Here is a 20,000-nt window from a genome sequence, read left to right on the forward strand (position 1 = left end):
ATGAAGAGAGAACAAGATATAACATAAAACCCAATTATTTATTAAATGGGAGGGAAAACATACTTAAAAACATACTTATAATTCTGTCAAAAGGACGCTTGATATTTATAGTTTTTTTAGTTACAATATCATGGGTGGGAAAATAAAATGGGTGGATAATACTATGGGTGAGTTATTTATTGCCTTTAGTTACATTACTATGGTTAGACACTATAGGTGAATTTTCATTGAGATCAACAATGAACCTGGGTTGTCAATCTCATTCTCTTGACTGAACGAACAATGGCTCACCATCTAACAATCCTCCAATTTGTACTTTGATTGCCTACCTTTGTCCAATATGGACTCTAATTCTTCATTGCGATTCCATCTTCATATCTTCCCATTCTTGAGTCAATACTTGACTGATCTTGGGCCCATAGGACTGCCCTCACCTAGGGCTTGTAGATCTGCCCATACATAATTAGTTCTTTGACTGATCTAGGGCCTTTAATGTCTACCCACTTAAAATTCTTAAGATCCTTTATAAGATGTTGATCTAGGGCTTTATGGTAGCTCCTCTAACAATCATTATTCTTCCTACCTTTCACTACACTTAGGTACCAATAAATTGTTATTCCAAACACTGAAACAAATCCTCCATCAACACTTTGAATATTTGTCACTTCTCACTTTAGAACTCTTCTTCTAGCAATCCTAAGGTCCATGGATCTGTGCATATTACTTGAGGTCCACAACTCTGCGTTGGGGAACCTACAACACCTTCATATCTGCCATAATCCTAGCCTATACAGACCTCCTTAAACAGTGAAAACCCTGTCTCCCTGGCTGCACTATTCCTAGGAAGGATGCAACCTAAAATTGTTTACCCAACAACCTTTGCAGCCCTCTAGAAACCTATATCTATAGGTCTCGACCTCCTTCACTTGAAAAGAAAACTAGTAGCCCTGATCACTTGGGTTTTTCACACCTTTTATGTCCATATCCTTAGATAAATACATGACCAACAAATCTCTTATTCATACCCTGGCCACATCACATGGAGGGCACTCAACTCATCCCTACTACTGCTTTTGGCTTGGGATCTAGGTATGTGACACCTTGACTGATCTTGTTTCTTCGATGGATCTACCCTAGACTAGGGCATGTAAACTTCTGCTATTCAAACCCTTTGAACAACTCCTTTTATTTCAAAACTTCACCATCATAAGAATACAAATCTACCTTCTTGAATCCATCAACATGGCTCCACGAATCACTAGATATGGGCCACAACTTTGACTAGAAACTAGGCCAAGTATGGAAGTCTTTGCGACCTCCCTTAACTAGGGTTATCACAGTCGCACTTGAGATTAGATCACATCAATGTTTCCTTCAATCCTCAACTCCTTTCCTTTAGGAGATTCAACCACCTTTATGCAACAAGTCAGGCTTAATAACCTTCCAAAACTAGGCCTTTCGACCCTTCAAACATTCCTCACCAGGTTCCCGACCCTCTATTCCTAATATGAACTTATGTGATCTAGTTATGCTAAGCCTTGTGCTGAAATTCTTCCACGAACAAACCTTCTATCATGGCCATCCCTTGCATTTAGGTGATACAACCCCTTTAGATTCGTGCGACCTCCTTGTGTTGCTTCCTTATGTTGATCTCGACCTCCTTAGTAGCCCTTCTCGACCCTCGGATTAGGACTATTTTTAAACTACATCTCGACCTCCTCTTGGATCAAGCAATCTCCTCTTTACTTAATTGTCTCTAGCCTAGCCTTAGGTCTTCTTAAAAATCTTTTTCTCTAAGCCTTCTTAGTAACCCTCTAGATCTTAGAGGAATTTTCCTCTAGACTTAGGATTTTATTTTATTTTTAATTTCTTTTAAAGAATTTTGAACCCCACCTAGGTCTAAAACCCCTTCACTTGGGTGTTTTTCCCACAAAGTCCTTTTGTGACCAAAATTCTTACAAACCCCTAATCTGGGCTTGTAGAATACCTTCCAAGCTACACTTTTCAAAAGTTGTAATATACTCTGCTTCAATTGTGGATAGGAAAATGGAAGTTTATTTCTTATTGAGCCACGAGACTATATAACTGCCTAGGAAAAATGATCCTCCATTAGTTCTTTTCTCGTCATCAACACTAGCAGTGAAATCTACATATGTATAAGCTTTGAGAGTGAAGTCTATGCCTCTTGAATACCATAAGCCAAAATCTGTGGTCCCTTGAAAGTACCTAAATATTCTCTTCATGGCATTCATATGACTTCCCTTTGGATTTTACGTAAATCTACCCACTAATCCTACTTCCTACATAATGTCTAGTCTTGAGGTTGTTAGATAAAGTAAACAACCAATCATAGATCTGTAAATTGTTTAATCTACCTCTGGAGATTCATCATCCTTGTTCAATTTACAACCTGTTACTATGGGTGTGCTCACATATGCACAACTCTCCATGCTAAATTTCTTCAATATTTCTTTAAGATATTTAGTTCGAGATATAATAATATGTTTTTCTTATTAGCAAACTTGCAATCCAAGGAAAAATTACAATTCTCCTAGTATAGACATTTCAAAATCCTTCTCCATATCAGCTGCAAAACTTTGACTCATTAAATAAAAATCACTAACAAACTTATGTCATCAACATAAACAACAATAATCAACAAATTATCGTTCTTAGATTTGATATAAAGATTATTGTCCATTGCTCCCTTTTTAAATCCTTGTTATTGTAGGTTCTTGTCAAGTATGTAATACTGTGCTATGGGGGCTCGTTTCAATCCATAGAGGGATTTCCTAATTTTTCAAACATGATTTTCATTATTAAACAATTGGAATCCCTCTAAGTATTTCAGGTATACTTCTTCCAATTCTCCATTCAGGAAGGTTGATTTGACTTCCATTTGATGAAATTTGAACATTTTGTGACATGCAAAAGCCAAGAACATTCTGGTTGTTTCAAGTGCAACTGGAGCAAAAGTTTCTTCAAAATCTACACCTTATACTTGTGCATACCCTTTACACATCAATTTGGCATTATTCCTGACAATTTGATCATCCTCATTCAATTTATTCTTGAAAACCCGCTTGGTGATAATCACATTCTTATATTTTGGTCTTGGAACTAATTCCCATGTCAATTTTTTCTCAAACTTATCTAATTATTCCTCCATGGCATTCACACATTGTTGATCTTGACTAGCTTGAGCAAAATCCTTGGATTCTATTGTGGACAAGAGTGCAAAATGTGCATGAATAGATGTGCCTATGAATTGCCTTCTAGTTTGAACCCTTATTTCTTTATTACCAAGAATTTGACTCTTAGGATGATGTTTATAAACATACCTTGATGGAATCTTTGGATGTGGTAAAACATCTCTCTCTTCTTCTTTCTTGCGGTCTTCTTGTTCTTCTAGTTCTTCCTCTTGGGGCTCATAGCTAATTGGATCATCTGATCTACCATATTGTTTTTGTCTTCCTTTGTGTAGAGGTGCCTCGTCAATTCTCACATCAATGCTTTCAACTATCTTGCAAAGTATTTTGTTGTAGCATTTATAGCCTTTACTCCTAGAGGAGTTGTGGTGCAGGTAAATTCTTAGTGTGGACACAAACAATTCCTCTAGCCCGAGAGAGCGAGTCTAGCCACAAACAAACAATCTATGGAAAATCTCCTTAAGCTAGAATCAATTAAGAGGGCCTACCTCTTAGAACACTATTCCGCTTGGTGATGATCCTGCTTCCTCACTCCAGTTATCTTTCGTTTCCTTCCTTCGAATACCTGAAACAAGCAAACAACAACAACAACAAATGTGATAGCATACAATATTGTATTCAACCTACTTAATAGGTCAAGGAACATTAAGCCATAAAGATGTAAAATGACACTTCATGTAGGAAATCAATCGGTAGTTGCATTTATATAAATCAGAAAGAGATTACAACTGGTGCCTTGACATTGCTGGTCTCCTCCGACGTATCCGGGTTCCCACACTTCTGCTAGCACTTCATGGATAGCCCCAACAATGGAAGTTTTAAGGCCTCTTTCCCTCTAGTCTCAAACCAAACCAAAATCACACTATTCTCCCTCAAACATACACTAGAAAGCTACAAGATATAGATGACTTGCTGATTATTCAAACTTGCTCCAAAACTCCAACTAGCTTTTGCTTGGGAAAAAGAGAGTTTTATAGAGCTTGCATGGATGGGAGATGGTTCCTTTCATCATGGGAGAAGGTCTTATCTCTTGAGATTGTTCCATCCTAATAGGGGAAAGGAGCCCAAACTGACTTCCTCAGCTCTATCCGGGCCAACCATCTACCACACTTCCTTTACGAAGCTTCTAGACATGGAAGCTTCAGCTCCTAATTTAAAAAACCTTCGAAAAGTGGAACGGAGCGACTGGAAAAGGGCTCAGTCGCTCCGAATGGCACAAGGGCTAGTTTTAACCTCTATAAATCGACACGAGGAGAGAATTGGTCAGTAGCGCTAGTCTTGTAAACTGGGATAGAAGGAAGATTCTTGGGAAATGATGTAAAGGGGAACTATTCTACTCATGAAGAGGGACATACTGAGAGTTTCTTCATGATGAGAAAGCATGTTGGGTACATTGTAGAGGTCTTCTAGGATCGTAGACAGGGAGTACAGGGACAATGACAAAATGTTGTGTAACAGGAGTATCCAAGAATAAATTCATTCATTTGCTCTGGAATTGAAATTTTCCCAGGTTGTCCTAATTTATTGTGATGCAATATTTGCTTCCAAATACCTTGAAGTGTTTTATTGAAGCTACTCTACCATACCTTAGTTCATAGGGAACCTTGTCACTGTTTACTCTAATATGAGCCTTATTAAGGATGCTAATTGTTGTTTGAGATGCTTCTCCCCAAAAATTATTTGGTACTTTTGACTCATCAAGCATTACTTTGACCATTTCTTGAATAGTATTGTTTAGTCTCTCAACCACACCATTTAGTTGAGGATTTTTTGCTATTGATAACTATTTCTTAAACCCACGTCTCTCATAAAAAACATTGAATTCATCAGATATGAATTCTCTTCCTATATTTGATCTTAAGCACTTAATCTTCAACTCCATTTCATTCTAAACTCTTGCTTTGAAAGTCTTGAAATTATCAAAGACTTCATATTCCTCTTTTAGTAGACCAACCCATGATATTATATTATAACCATCAACTACGAGCATGAAGTATTTATTACCTCATAGAGATTGAGTTCTTGTGGGTCCACAAAGATCCATATGAATAAGCTCTAAAGGTCTTGTTGTTGAATGCTCCTTTTCCTTGAATTGAACTCATGTTTGTTTTCCAAATAGGCATACAAATAGTAATTTTTGGCTTTGATATCTTGAGAATATCCTATACTACATCTATTTTACTTAACTTGAAAAGTTGATCAAAACTGATATGACCTAGTCTCTTGTGCCATAACCAACTCTCATCCATTTTTCCCATGCAACAACTCTCTTTGCCTCCATCTAGTACATATACATTGCTTTAAGTTCTAATTTCCTTCACAATTGTTTTACCTAGATTTTGCCTTCTTTACTTCACAAACATTTGAATAAAATATGACATCATATATTTGGTCACAAATTTGGCTCACTTAAGATTATGTTTATAACCATCTACATATTATACATTTTGAGCTTTGGTCTTTCCCTTGTCCAAAACAACTATCCCTTTACCCATTATTTTTTTTGGTACATTATTACCAAATGTAACACTACTTCCTCTATCTTCATCCAGAGAAACAAATTTATTCTTGTCTCCTTTCATGTGCTTTGAACAACCAATATCAATGTGCCATTAGTTTCCTTTATTTTGAGCATAGAGATAAAACCCACACTCTTTTACATTATTAGGCTTCTTCTTCTATACCTTAGTGAATTCTTCTTGCTTGGCTTGCTTATAAGAACTTATAATCTTTCTTCTACACTCATTTTCCTTATATCCAAATTTATTGCATGCATAACACTCAATTTCTTCCAAGGGAGGAGAAAATGGATTATTCTTTCCAACATAGGAATTAATAGATCTAGGAATTAATAATTGATCAGACTTAACATTTATATTTCTAATATATTGTTGACGGTGCTGACCCACCAACATTTAGGGGATCTCCCCGATATGAAGTCCCAACTAGACCTCAAACCGTTTCGAGTAGGAGTCCCAGCAGTGGGTGGTAGTGTAATGCCTTGACTGCGGTAGCACGCAAAGGTAAGCAAGATAACTTTGGGTGAGAGCAAATGTGTGACCCTGCGGAGAGTCAAGTGCGATGCATGAAAGTTCTAATACACAAAGGGGAAAAGGAAGTGCGCCCCTTAGAATTCTGTAATAGTACGCAGCTTGAAAGGAACACACGAGCGGAATGACATCACAAGATAAAATGCAGAATAGTCCACAAATTAAAGTGATGAGTTAATCCAACAACACACATTCAACAAGATTTGTACAGTTTCATACAAAGTAGTTCATAAGAAAATGCATAAGTTAAACAACATACATTGCTAAAGCAACCCGAATAGTCCAACTACATTAACAACATATGCATGAAAGCGTGTTGGCTATGATATTATCATTATAAGTGAAAGTTCCATCCATACATACACCATTGACGAACACTAGCCCCAATAATGGAACATTACAGTCAAGAACAGTTGCTCCTCCAAAGAAGTATACTCACTCTACGCTATGGAGAAGCCAAGGGTCTTCACAATACTCCCAAGCCTTTTCTAAGCCTAAGCCTAGCCAAAAGCTTGGCTCCCAAAAGCCTCTTCTATGAGTTTTGAGGTTCTATTTATAACAAAGGGTGGGGTGGCCCTTGACATTCCCTTTTGTGACTCTTTGATTCTCCTCATGACTCTTCAACTTCTTTACAAGTAACTCATTACATAACATGATGACCTTTCACATTCCACTAATGACACTTGGAATTTCACTTAGAACATATTTACAAATAATATTTTATTTCAACATGTACCCATGTAAGACAAAATAGGTTAGAGACAGCCTAACAAGACAAAAAATTATGATTCTGAAGTTTGGGGAAAGACCAAATCGGCAACCTCCACTTGGTGCTTCTTAGTCACATATTGATGCCAAGCTTGGTATTGTGTGATGATGTCCCCAAACTACTTGATGGTGTCTTTTTGATAGCGGACTCTTGCCTCCATGGCATCCGGGTATATGGTCTTGGAACCTGTATCCAACTCATTCTGAAGCATGTGCAACATGGTGTTGACCATGATAGGACCACCAATGTACTTTTGCATGTTATGTGCGCTCAACTCCAAGTCTTCCCTAGTGGCCTCTCACCTTAGCTGCTCCATGTACTCATCGATCTCTAGCTGGACTTGGTTCTTGGGTCTAGCCTCGGTGAGGGAACCGATTGATGGGATCCTGTGCATTCTCACCATGACATCAAAACTATTGTACAACCGTGCATATGAGGCTTGTATGCTTGTAGTATATTTGACCTACAAATACATGATAAAGCAAATATACCCATAAATAACAATATCGAAATATAGAAATGCTTCTCTTTATTAATCAAAACCTTAAGGTAGGGTAACACCATACAATCACGCCTTAAGGAAGGAGAACACTCCACAAGCCATATGCTTGCCAATACAATAATCCTTGACATCTCTCAATGGGGAGTCTCTAGCCTCTATATAGGATTCATACATACAATACCATGGGTCTCTCAATACCATATATCTAATACAATGGGCTTATCACATTATTGCTAACTACTTGTGGTCTCTTACATGATGCGAATTAACCACTTTATTTATTAACTATGGCCCATCACATTATTACATTATTCCCTTGGGTACCTCCCCGGTACCCCCATAATATCCCCCCTAGGTATACTACATTCCACCGCCCTTAAACATGTTTCATCCTCAAAACATAAGAAGAATACAAATAATAAGATCTACTCAAAAGAGTAGTCCACTGGTACCATGCACGCGCATCTATCCATCCCAAAAATAGGTGATTACTCGATCTAGTCAGTGCCTTGCTCGCTTGAGATGGGAGTTGATCTGGGGGATTCCTCTGTGTTGATGTGCTCTGAGTTGATTGTCTCACTTCTTTATCCATCATGCATGGGTTGTTGTCCTTGTTGTTGATTTGTTGCCATCTTGTTGGTTGTTTTCTTGTTGGGTGATGTGGGTGGTGATATGCTGAATTTTTAACCAATGGTGTATCTTTCTTTAATTCACCACCTAATGGAGCCTAATTGGTATCTAGTATATGTTGTGGCGTTTTCTTTTGTTTCTTATCTTCCAGTATTAATTCAACCACGGATTCCTCATCTAATGTGTCAGTACCTGCAACATCTTCTGCTTCAACCTCCTTGGACTCTACTTGTTTATTGATGGAAATATCCTGTAATGTAATTTTCTTCTTTTTATACCAGAGCTTCAGGAATTTCTTCCGCACATTAATATTGATAGTACCAACAAATTCCATCCAAGGGTATCCCAAAACAACATCCACATTAGCCATATATGAAGCATAAAAATAAGAATGCAATACATACTTATCCATAGAAATCTTCAAATCTTTATAAACTTGCACCTGCTCATTATTAACCTGTGTGTGCTCCATTTGTTTGGCTGGGACTTGCAATCTTTTAGCCAAATGAACATTAATAAAATTATGCTTGCTATTAGGATTGATAGACACAATTATCTTCTCTTTCTGAATACATCCATGAACCTGTAATAAGGAGATATCATCAGAAAATAACCCTTTCCGTGTTTCATTCTCCTGTTGTGTAGCATGAGACCATTTGTCCAAAAATAGTTTTTCAAATTCTTCCTCCGAAAGTTTGGACAACTTTTTACTGTCAAGTGAGCTCCACCATATGGTAGCCTCATCTTTCAAAAGAATCCATGCTAAATATCTCCAATATTTTCCAAAAGCCGAATTCTCCTTTTTTTATGAATTCTTCAATAGTAGGGCCATCATCTTTTCTTGTAAAAATCAGCTCAGTAGAAGCCATGAAGTAGAATGAGGGTTTTGAAAAATTTACCTACTTTATGTGGCAAATTTAAAATGGCCACAACTCTGTCAATATGGCTCAGAATCCTTATTATAGCTTGTTGTCGGAAATGGAACAACCATTCTGTGTCTTTTTGTGTGATAGAAATCCCAATCTCGACACTCTGGAATTTCATATTCGCACTGCAACTGTCCCGCCGTCACAAAAAAATATGAAAAAAGAGCCGATTTTAAATCAACGATGTCTCCCTCATCGGGACTCCGATTCGACCGATTTGTTTTTTCAGATTGGGTAATTTTTCAAGAGGATCTCATATCTAGAATTAGTTTCTCAAAATTCCCCACAAAAACTGCAAAAATTGATTGGATACTCACCGTCCACGAATAATCATCAGAAAAATTTCTGTAACACAATTGATTTTTAAATCAGCGATATCTCCCTCATTCAAACTCTAATTCAACCGATTTGGTTTTTGAATTTGGGTATTTTTTCACAAAGAATCTAGATATGTAATATGTTTCTGCAAAATTTTCACCAAAGGTTTCAGATATGATCTGCAAACTCGCCGCCCCAAAAATTCCTGCAAAAAAAAATAAAAAATCTCCCCGCTTTGCCCAAGAAAGTGCTCCGATACCACTTGTAGTATATATGACCTGCAAATATATGATAAAACAAATATACCCAGAAATAACAATATTGAAATATAGAAATGCTTCTCTTTATTAGTCAAAACCCTTAAGGTAGGGTAACACCATACACTCACTCCTTAAGGAAGGAGAACACTCCACAAGCCATATGCTTGTCAATACAATAATCCTTGACATCTCTCAATGGGGAGTCTCTAGCCTCTATATAGGCTTCATACATACAATACCATGGGTAATTACCATGGGTCTCTCAATACCATATATCTAATACAATGGGCTTATCACATTATTGCTAACTACTTGTGGTCCCTTACATGATGCGGGTTAACCACGTTATTTATTAACTATGGCCCATCACATTATTACATTATTCCCTTGGGTACCTCCCTTTGGACCCCATAATATGTCCCCTAGATATACTATAATGCTACTGACGAATGGGGCGAGCTGCTTGTAGTTCTAGATCAACATCGAGACCTTTTCTTTCTCCATCTCTGCCTGTGGCTTCATCTTCTTTGCTAAGTGAAGTGAGGCCCCTTTGTACCACATTTTCCACTCCTGTACATGGGTGATGGCAGCATGTATATTCTTGAGAGTTTGAAAAAACTCTTTGCTCCACTGTTGTAAACCATGCACACAGACAAATGCTTTATGCATGGTGACAAATCTGTCATAGAGTTTCTACATGGTACTCTCAAGTGTTGATACTTCATCAAGTATCGTTTTCCTCATCTCTTCCATTGCGGAAATTGCACTCTGCTCTCGAAGTTGTTTTTCCTCTTGCTTGGCAGCCTGCAAGTTCTTTGCCATTTGTTCATTCTCGGCCAACAAGAACTTAACATTTGAGCTTGTTGCTCCTGCATAGGCCAAGCTGGCATCGACAAGGGCAGTTGGATGCTTCCTGGTGTCTGGCACTATCACCCTTTCCTTGATGAATGCAGGTGATGCGTGATCATCTAGAAAGTGCTTCCTCTGTGCCTGTACAATCCTCTTCTGCAACTCGTCAAATGATAGATTGTACACATCCATGATTGGATCATCATCAAGGAGAACAACTTCTCCTTGCTCGCTCGGGGCTGGTTCTGACACTGGAGGTGGCAGAGACTAAGAGATGACCTCTGGTGCTCTTGGAATAAGGTTAGTGTCTTCATTCTATGGCTCCTACTCCAACTCCATGTCTGTCACTTCGATTAGTTGCTCAATCTATTGAGCAATCTCCCGATCCTGCATCTGTTCACCCTCTTCTTCAGGCTGGTTGTTCAGACTCATCAACCTGTTTGGGCGTTGTTTGTTCTGTCATTGTGCCTTGCCTTTATTCCTCTTCTTGTTTCTGCTTCTCTTCTCTTTCTCTCCTCCTCAGCTCATGTTCTTCCTTCAACTTCTTCTCCATCTCCTACGGCTTTAGTTTTTCTTCTTGCAGCCTTTGATTTTCTCTCCTCCTTCACTCTGCTCTCTTTATCCATTGCTCCCTCTTTGCTTCCGCTTCCAAAGTTGTTCTCTCCAAGAGAGGATTTTCCTTCATCTTCCAGCTTTGTTCTACCTATGGGTTCTCAACAATCTTCCTCTTTCCCTTGTCCTGGACTATATTTCTACCTATTGCTGTTGTCATTGCTTCCTGTGCTGTTGTTGTCTACAAAGCAACTTTCCAAGTTTTTGTTATACTAACTGGTTCATTGAGTATGGAGGAATTATAACAGTACCTCCAAGGGTCCTCCTCCGACCAATGAAATGTCTCGTGGATCCATGGAAAGTACACTCTTGCACAGTGGTCCTTGCAAATACCATGGGGATCATATGGATTAAAATATTTGGTGTCGAACTCAAATTTCACTATCTCCTTAGCCCCGACATCTGTATCCTTCAATCTCTTAATCTTGTACAATTCGATCTGCAAAGGAAGAGCAAGCCATGTTGCTTTCTTCTTCTTGTGCAGTCTTGCTGACAACCCTGTGGAGAGGTGATATGAAACCTCTTACATGATCAACCTATCAGTGGCATACCTTCGTAGAACATGCAAAGGCTTTTCTCCGCCAAACACTCAAATGAAGGTGCCACCTAGTGAGGCATACCAATCTGCAATGTTCACTATTGCTTCTATTGTTTCTCGAGACATGCAAGGTGGATCTTGCTCAAAGATAAGCTTGTACAATTAGATGATAAAATGGTTAGTTAGCTTTTCCATCACTCCTCGATAGTTGCAGTCGGAAATCAACTTGCAATAAATGCCGACAACGATCTCCTTTGGTGTCCATGTCCAACTCATGCCAGGGAACCACTGTTGGGCCTATATTGCATCAAGTAAGTATGCAGACATGTAGAATCTTACTTGCTCATTTTTAGGCAGATTTCGAGTGTTAGTCACATGGATCTTCCACTGATGAGCCAACAAATATGACCAATTGAATGGCTTCCCATCATTCACCAACTGGTCCAACATGACTACCCACCCTTCACAAAAGATTTATGTGTTCTCTTGACTGTATATTCTACAGGCAAAGATGATCAAGAATTGATAAGCCTTCTTGAGAAGCTTTGTCTTGTAAATATGATTGGGTGTCTATCTAAACTTCGACGACTTTTTCACCCAGCGCTTGATGATGTCTCTAGTGTTCACAAAGTTATGGGTGGCATAGAAAATGAGTCCATGCACTTCACCGACTAAGGTAAATGATACATCTGCTGAAAGTTCTCCACCTTGAAGGTGGCAAGCTCTATCCCACTGGTACTACTTAGTGTCATAGTCTGTTCATTTGTGTGTGAGACAATCCAGCTGATAATGTCTACACATGGGAAGATGGGGTACCTGCATGCAACCTTGTATAATCCTGACCATTGGATGCTAAGGTAAACATGTCGGTCCTCTAAGTCTTCCTTGAAGTCCTCTGCAAAAGCGTCCTTGATTTTCTACCATGTCAATGTATACCCTTCTCAATGAACAACTGCATAAACTGGTAGATCAACTGATATCTTGTAACAACCCTGGTTAAAAATCCATGTAAAATATACAAGGTCATGGGACACGTATTCCAAGCTAAATGGTGGGACAAACATCCTAGTGGGGTGCCACTTTGGTTTATTATGGCTAAAGGAAATTGACAAAGGCTTTGGAAAGGCATGAGGCATTTATTGGCATTTATTTATGAAAATAATGGAAATTAGGAGAAAAGGAAGGTGAAAGGTCATAGGTTGCATGTTAGGAGGAAAATGAAGGAAAATAATGGAAAATGAAGAAAATAGACGCCTCATTAATAAAAAGGCTTCTGAGGATCAGTAGGTAAGCTTGGTCAGTTCAGTTTTGGATCTCTCTCTCATTCTTGGACACTTAGAGTTTTCTTGGAGCACTCTTGGAAGGTGTGGCATACTTGGAGTTTTGGAGCAAGAAGGAAAAGGAAGAGCAGTAAAGCGTAAGAGGAAATTTGATCCGAATTGGATCCATAAAAGACTATCAAAGAACCATGATTGTATCAGGTCAGACAAACTTCTAAGAAATTCCAAAATAGTGATAAAAAACACCATGAACTAGTGGCAATGGCAGCCAGCGTGGAACGACAAGGACCTCGGTCAAAGCGCGCTGACCGAGGCCCATGGAGACTGCGTAGGAGGTCAAAGTAGCCCCTAGGATCCTCAGATCGGGAAAAATAGGTGATTTTTGATGCGCGATTCGTGCATCGCTGGGCGAACAGGGCCATAATGGAGGAAGCCCGAGCACTCAGATGCATGGGGAACCGGAGAACCGTGGGCAAAAAGGCAAAAGTGCTAAAAGGACAAGGCGAGACCCGCGCTCTGGAAACCGGTGGTATTGATCGGGGTGCCCTCAAACGGTAAGTGGTTTTGGACGAGAGCGGAGCGATCCCACTCAATGATCGATGCATGGCAAGTGGAGGTGAGAGAAAACCGTCGTTGATCGCGCGCTAACGGTCGAGCAAGTTAACTAGGCGAAACGTGTGTATGGCGTTAGATCTAGGGGACCTAGATCGGACGGCTGAGATCGCGCTCGATGGGAGAAGCGGAACCGATGAGGGATTAAGCCACGTTTTAGAAAGATTTGGAGTCCATTTTGACCGCCACGGTGGAGGAAGACTTCATCCACGACGTAACTGAAGAAACAAACCGACGAAGCAGGCTAGCGCCGTTTAGAGGAGGACATGTGGCCACTCCCTGAGCACTAATGATGACGCCCAATAGGGAACTCCAAGCGCAGCTGCACAAGGTGAATCGACAGAGGCGGAAGAGGAACTGAATAGTCTTGGAACGGATGGCTAAAAGCCATGAACAGAGGCAGAAACTAGAGACAGTCGAGCGAAGGAAGTCAGTCAGAGAACCCCGAGAGGAGGACTAAACACAGAGAGAAAAAACAGAGAAAGAAGGTAGTAAAGCAAAGCAGAAAGAGGACAGAGGGCCGAGCTAACCAGATGTAGCATCGAGCACCAGAGGCTTGAGAGATCCGAGCCATCCCAAAGAGGATCTATCCGGGCTGAGCACCACATTGGGCTCTCCACTATAGACCAGAAGGTCATAGAGCTGGTAGGAAGAAGAAGTCTGTGTACTCAAGTGGCTTGGGGAATCCAAGAACCACCCTGCCAAGCAAATCTGCTTCAGGAGAACTCACATTGAGTCCCTGCATTGTAATTCTTTGCTTAAAGACACAATAAAACAAGGCCACCACTGAAAGTTGGACCGGAGATGTAGCCCTGGAGAATAGGGTGAACTCCTTATTAAATTTTTGTGTTCTTGTATTTGCTTACTGTATTTCTCTGTTGTCTTTCCATTTAAATTGTCTGTGTATTGGCAATCTAATCGATCTGTTGCTTCAATAACACAGAACACACACCAGCACATGAGTCTGTAATACCTTTATTTAACAAATCTTTAACTGATGTCACTCATAGGGTGAATATCAGATCAAGTGGTATCAGAGCTTTAGGCTGTAAGGTTAGACAAGCTTGTGTTGGTTTAGCTGTTGAATGCTCACTAGATCAAAGCTCAAATTAGGAGAAGGAGAGTTGGTGGAAACTAATCCTGAAATTAGGAGAGTCTATCCTTGGAAGACAATGTCAGAGGAAGGTTCTGTGGGGCCAGACCCTCAATTCATAGAAATTTTCCTAGCTATAAAGTCTATCGTAGAAGAAATGTACAAAGAATTTAGAAAGCATAAGGTTGAAGATTCATCAGGTTCTAAGCAAGATAAGGAAGAAGATGAGTCACACTTCCATGACCACTCCAAAGGAAAGGGGAAAGAGGAAAGCTTTCTCACACCTCCTAATAGCCCTGTGCATAATAAGAAAGCATCTTTGATTAAGCTAGATGTTAAATTTGATTTTCCTATATATGATGGAGAGCTAAATGCTAAAAATTTGGACAACTGGATTAGACAAATTGGTGTATATTGCAGGATACAGAACATAGATTCAGACAAGAGTAAGATTCAGCTGGCAAGCCTACGCCTAGGAGGCATTGCCTTGGTTTGGTGGGAAGGCAGAACCAAGCTGATATGAAAAGACATGGTAAGACCATCTTTGTCTGGAGTGAATTCGTTGCTGCAATAAAAAAGCAGTTCTATTCATTGGCCTACATGCAACAAGCCATGATGAGTTGGCAAACTCTTTGACAATTGAAAGGGAAAAGTGTACAAGGGTATACTCAAGAATTTAGAAAGAGAGCATTGATGTTGGGTATCTCATTAGACTCACCAGAGACTCTTTTGAAGTACATTGGTGGTCTACACAGCTACATGAGGCATACCATCCTCATGTTTAATCCCACTAGTATAGATGAGGTATCTGTACAAGCTACTCATCTAGAAGCTATAGGAAAGAATGGAGATCCAGAAGTTGGGGGACCATCCCAACCCATTGTAAGCAAGAGCAAGGAGAAAAGAAAGCAGAAGTGGAAAGCAAGGAAGGCTAACACTGCACAGAAAAGCAAAGCTTCATGCACTCACTGTAAAAAGGATGGGCATGATGATGAACATTGTTGGATTCTGCGTCTAGAGCTGAGACCTAAGAAGTCCGAGGGCAAGAAGAAGAAGACTGCTACAACTATTCAGAAATATTTGGGGTCAGACTCAGGATATGAAACAACTATAGTAGCCACATGTATAAAAGGTAAGAATTCTGAAGCATCTACTAGTAATTCTGCTCAATCTGTTGTTGATGAAGAGAATGAGAGAAAAAGACATGATCTTTTCCATATTCGAGTTATTTCCAAAAATCAAAAGATTGATACTTTGTTTGATAGTGGCTCACAAGTAAATCTAATTTCTGAAGCAATTGTGAAGAAATTGGGATTAGCAACTACACCTCACAAGAAACCATACCCATTAGGATGGTTGAATGATAAAGAACAACTACAAGTGACTAGACAATGCAAACTCAAGTTTTCTTTTGGGTCAACATGTGTAGATGAGGTTGAGTTAGACATAATTCCTTTGGATATATGTGGAATTGTTTTAGAAAGTCCTTACTTGTATGATAGAAAGGCTATTTTCTATAGAGCTGAGAACAAGTATCTACTTGTTAAAGATGGAATCGAATACTTTGTAAGAGCTCATAAGCTCAAGAATAATTATATTCTCATAAACTCAGGGCAGATGAAAAGAATGATAAATTCATGCAAACAATTCTTACTGATGGTTGTAAAGGAAAAGAAACATGATAAAACCAATGTATTTGAGGGCTGTAATGCTGAATAACAAGCTGATATAGAAAATGTTGTTTCAGAGTATGATGTCTTGTTTCAAGAACCTAAAGGTCTACCACCCAAAAAGGGAATAGTACATGATATTATTTTGCAGCGAGATGTTCCATTTCCTAACATTGGGATGTACAGGTTGTCTGCTTTAGAGAATGCTTAAATCAAGAAGCAGGTCCAGGAGTTGCTCGAGAAAGGGTTCATCAGGCCTAGCACATCACCATGTGGATCACCAATCGTTTTGGTGAGAAAGAAAGATGGCTCGTGGAGAATGTGCATTGACTACCGAGCACTGAATAAGATAACAATCAAAAATCGTTATCCCCTTCCTCGCATAGATGATCTTTAGATCAATTGAAGGAAGCTGTTTATTTCACCAAGCTGGATTTTCACAGTGGATACCATCAGGTCAGAGTTGCAGAGCAAGATGCATGGAAGACTGCTTTCAAAACAAAGCAGGGATTGTATGAATCGCTGGTTATGCCTTTTGGCTTAACTAATGCTCTTGCTACTTTCATGAGATTAATGAATGGTGTACTGAGACCTTTTCTTGATGATTTCGTTATTGTGTATCTAGATGACATTTTGATTATTAGTAAAACGTGGGAAGAACATTTAAAGCATGTTAAGCAGAAATTAGATGTTTTGAAAAGAGAAAAACTTTATGTTAAACTCTCAAAATGTGAATTTGGAAAAACATCTCTAAACTACTTGGGTCATATAGTAGGGGGAGGTGAATTGAAAATAGATCCCTCTAAAGTGGTAGTCATTGTGAACTGGCCTAAACCCAGGTCTGCTACAGAAGTGAGAAGCTTCTTAGGAGCAACACAATATTGGAGGAAGTTCATTTCTAACTTCTCCTTGATTGCAACTCCCTTACATGCTTTAACAAGATTGAATAAGGTGTTTCAGTGGGGAGGCAAACATCAGAAATCATTCGACACCTTGAAAGAAAAGATTAGTACAGCACCTGTACTAGCACTGCCAGATCTACAAAGACCATTTGAGATCCAAACAGATGCTAGTGACTATGCCATGGGAGCAGTGTTGACACAGCACAGTAAACCCATATGTTATCATTCTGAGACTTTTAATCCTGCAGTAGTTAACTATCCTACATATGATAAAGAATTGTATGCATTAGTTTAGAGTGTGAAAAAGTGGAAACATTACTTAATGGGAAAAGAGACAGTAATACATACTGATCATCAACTACTTCAATATCTACACTCCCAAACTAAGTTGCAGCAATCAAGACATTACATATGGATGGGTTTTCTACAACAATTTCATTTAGTCATCAGATATAAAAAGGGCATACATAACAAGGTTGCAAACATGTTATCTAGACCCATTATAAATGCATCTACCATCCTTAAGCATAATTTTGTGCTATATGCAAGCTACATAGAACAATATGCTCAGGATATGGACTTTAAAGATGTATATGCAACTTTGTGTCAAGGCAAAAGAGTAGAAGAATTGGACTATCATGTGAAGGACCGACTCTTATATCATTGTGGGAAACTAAGCATTCCACAAATTGAGAGGATAAAGATAATTAGGGAAGCACACACTTCTCTAATATCAGGTCACTTTGGGGTAAGTAAAACAGTTGCATAGCTGCAAAGGTTCTTCTATTGGCCGAAAATGAATGGACAGTATCTAGATATGTAAGAGGGTGTGCTATGTGTGCTAAAAGCAAGCCTAACAACAGAAAACTAGGCTCGTACACTCCATTGCCAGCTCCTTCTCACCCTTGGGAAAGTATTTCCATGGATTTTGTTGGAGGACTGCCTAAATCTATGAAAGGTCATGATTATCTATATGTTGTTGTGGATAGGTTCAGCAAAATGTGTATTTTGATGCCTTGTAGTAAACAGATCACAGTTGAACAGATTGCAAAATTGTTCTTTGAACATGTATGGGTTCATTTTGGATTACCCACTTCCATTGTATCTGATCGAGACACCCGATTTGTGGGGAAGTTTTGGTCGAGTCTGTGGGAACTGATGGACACCAAATTAAAGAAAAGCACAACTTTTCATCCACAAACAGATGGCCAGACAAAAGTAGTAAACAGGACAGTGATCCAGTTACTGAGAGGTTATTGCAGCAAACATCCTAAGCTTTGGGATGAACATTTGTGTTATGTGCAACATGCTTACAACAGAGAAAAACACTCTTCTACATAGAGATCTCCTTTTGAGACCTGTTTTGGTTTCACACCAAGGTCTCCTTTGGATTTTGTCTTTGGTAAAGATACCATGGTTGATGGACACAGTGATGTGGACAAGGCAACTAGGTTCATTGAACAGATCCAGGAGATCCACCAGGCAGTACAGGAACAGCTGGAAAAGAGCCAGGCCAAGTACAAGGCTAGGCATGACAAGCATCGGATGGAGCATAGTTTTCAAGTTGGAGACCAAGTCTGGTTGTATATCAGCAAGGACAAGATGCAAGGTGAAGGTAAAAAGCTAAATTCTATCAGGTATGGACCTTTTAGGATACTTGAGAAGATTGGTGAAAATGATTTTCACCTTGATCTACCAGCTTACATGCACATCTACTCAATTGTAAATGCAGATTGCTTGAGATTGTTTGAACCTTCAATGATTGAGGACCCTGAAGAATAGAGTCAATTGCCTTCTATTGATGACCTGCTACCTGAATATCTTAACGAGTTGCAGGAAGACACAGTGCTGGACAGGAAGGTGAGGATAACACGTAGGGGAGATGTTGAGTACCTCAGGATTGGGCTCAAAGGTTCGAAGCCGAGCAATGCAAAGTGGATTGAGATTGGACAAGTGAGAAAGCAATACCCTCACTTAGTCAATGCTTGAAAACCAACTTTTGGTGGTCCAAAAGCTTTTTCAATGGGAAGGTTGTGATCCAAATTGGATCCATAAAATACTGTCAAAGAACCATGACTATATCAGGTCGGAAAAACTTCTAAGAAATTCCAAAACAACAATAAAAACCACCCTGAACCAGTGGCAATGGAAACCAGTGTGGAACGACGAGGAATTCGGTCAAAGCACATTGACCGAGGCCCATGGAGACTGTGCAGGAGGTCAAAGTAGCCCTTGGGAGCCCCGGATCGGGAAAAGGAGGTGATTTTTGATGCGCGATTAGCGCATCGCTGGGCGAACAGGGCCATAATGGAGGAAGCCTGAGCACTCGGATGCATGGGGAACCGGAGAACCGTGAGCGAAAAGGCAAAAGCGCTAAAAGGACAAGGCGAGACCTGCGCTCTGGAAACTGGCGGTACTGATCAGGGCGCCCTAAAACGGTAAGTGGTTTTGGACGAGAGCGGAGCGATCCCACTCAACGGTCAACGCGTGGAAAGCGGAGGTGAGAGAAAACCGCCGTTGATTGCGCGCTAATGGTCGAGCAAGTCAACCGCGCGAAACGTGTGTAAGGCGTTGGATCTATGGGACCCAGATCGAACGGTTGAGATCGCGCCTGATGGGAGAAGTGGAACTGACGAGGGGTTAAGCCGAATTTTAGAAAGATTTGGAGTCCGTTTTGACTGCCACAGTGGAGGAAGACTTCATCCACGACGTAACTGAAGAAACGAACCGACGAAGCAGGATGGCGCCGTTTAGAGGAGGACATGTGGCCACTCCCTGAG

This window comes from Pinus tabuliformis, chromosome 4_2 (assembly GCF_031772625.1).
Source record: "Pinus tabuliformis cultivar Carrire ecotype Pingquan chromosome 4_2, CPIR1, whole genome shotgun sequence".
NCBI classification, from domain to species: domain Eukaryota; kingdom Viridiplantae; phylum Streptophyta; class Pinopsida; order Pinales; family Pinaceae; genus Pinus; species Pinus tabuliformis.